The following is a 2,174-nucleotide window of genomic DNA, read 5'->3' as shown; positions in this document are numbered from 1 at the left end:
CTTCCTCAAAATTCCTGGAAGCCTCATCAAGGATCTCAAACCTTTTCTTGTACTCTTAAGGAACAGTAGTTAAAAGAGTTAAAGAAACCAGTGGCTAACAGAAATTCTTGAGTTTGCAGGATGGCAGACAATAAAAGAAACAGCTTGCTGAAACATGTAGACTCCCACCTCCTCTACTTATGAAAGAACTGGCTAAAATCGGCTAGAAAAAGTATGGCAAGGCTAGAGTTTGCAGAGAATGAGCTTGCTGATGTCACAGCCTGAATTTCCACCAGGTTTTATACTAACTCTCCCTAAATTGGCACATGCAACCCATGAGGTAGCATGAATAGATAATTACACATGCCCAAGGACTTTCCAGACCTCCCCTTTTCTTCTAATCACCTACTAATCTCAGAATCTACTTCCTGAACCTTTTCTAATAGAAATACTGCCTTGAAGCCAGCATGGGGACACAGATTTGAGCTTGACTCCTGTCTCCTTGTGAGCTGACCTGCAGTATAGGGCTTTTATTCCCCCTCAAATCTCCAATGTCACAGTACTGGCCTCTAGCACATCAGGCAGTGAGCCACTTTTGCTTGATAACAGTAGCATGTTCCCTATAGAATAAAAGTAATTCTCTGCCTGTAAAGAAACTTGGACATGTCAGATACTGCGCTGAGCTTTTAAAGGCACCTGCTCCTCAACAACAGTCCTAAGTTGCAAGCATGATCCTTCAGTCCATCCATGAATTCCTTCCTTAGTGTCTCTGTGCCAGGTCCTGTTACAGGGTTTGGGAAGGTACAGTAAGTTCTCCCTTAATGTCATTGATAGGTTCTTGGAAACAGTGACTTTAAGCAAAACTACTACAGCAGATTCTCAAAGAACGTCATTTTCTTCAGAGTCATTGTCATAACCATGAGAAAACATTGGTTTCATTACATGTCGTTTTGCTTAAAGTCACAGTTTCTAAGAACGTATCCATGACATTAAATGACGACTTCCCATATAGGGATGGACAAGGCAAAGTTCCCCCCCTTACGAAGCTTACAGTCTACTAGAGGAGAAATAAACATATTTAAATAGATACATAGCACCACCCCCATTTCACAGATGGGGAAACAAAGCCACAACAGGTCAATCAGTAAATCTAGGTCTGACTTCTATCCTACTTCAACTACTAAGTCCCAGTCACCACCGATCTTGTCAACTGCTATCATGCCTTGTAAGTCAAGGATACAAACACATTCTTTCAATAGCACTCCATCTTTTCAGCTCATTTTGTCACTAACAGTTCCGACCACACCAAGACTCCCAGATTCATTGAGCCATGTTTCTCAATCCATCTTCCCCATCCTGTCTTCACTTTCCTCCTATGATTCCAGGGTCTACCACAGTCACTTTTCACTTCTTCCTGGTTATACCCATGTGCTAGAATTTGAACCCTGGATAAACTCAACTGCCATCAGCTGGACCATACCAGGGAAAACGGTTACTGAACTGAGAAATTTTCTATTGATTATAAATATACCACAAGGAGATCAGGCGTGGTGGCTCATGCTTATCATTCAGCACTTTGGGAGTCTGAGGCTGGTGGATCATAAGAGGTCAGGAGTTTGAGATCAGCCTGGCCAACATGGTGAAAACCCATCTCTAATAAAAATGTAGAAATTGGCCGAGTGTGGTGGCACATACCTATAATCTCCACCATTCAGGAGGCTGAGGCAGGAGAATTGCTTGAACCCAGGAGGTGGAGGTTGCAGTGAGCTAAGATCACACCACCACACTCCAGCCTGGGCAACAGAGACAGACTCCATCTCAAAAAACTTGAAGTAAAATACATAAATATACCACAACCAGCCTCAAATAGGCTATCAATGCTGCCAGCTGTATGTTTCTCCAGTCAAGATTTTACTCCCTTCAAGTACAACTGTGTTCCTTCATGCTCAGGGATATCTCTGAACTCCTGTTTGTCTAAGAATATGAGGTCCTAAATGACAAATGCGTTTTCTACCACTAAACACTGAAGACATCAATGAACTGCCACTTTCTCATGAAAAACTACTAGTCTTAAGAGATGGTCCTGAAGAACTTCTGTGAATTCCATCAACTCAGCCTTCCAGACTTGTACAAGGAGTGAGAGGGGAGGCTGAAATGTTGTACGTGAGCTACTGAAATTTTCTGCTAGGTGAATT

Source organism: Mandrillus leucophaeus, unplaced genomic scaffold (assembly GCF_000951045.1).
Source record: "Mandrillus leucophaeus isolate KB7577 unplaced genomic scaffold, Mleu.le_1.0 Scaffold53, whole genome shotgun sequence".
NCBI lineage: Eukaryota > Metazoa > Chordata > Mammalia > Primates > Cercopithecidae > Mandrillus > Mandrillus leucophaeus.
Note: the sequence above shows the minus strand (reverse complement) of the source record.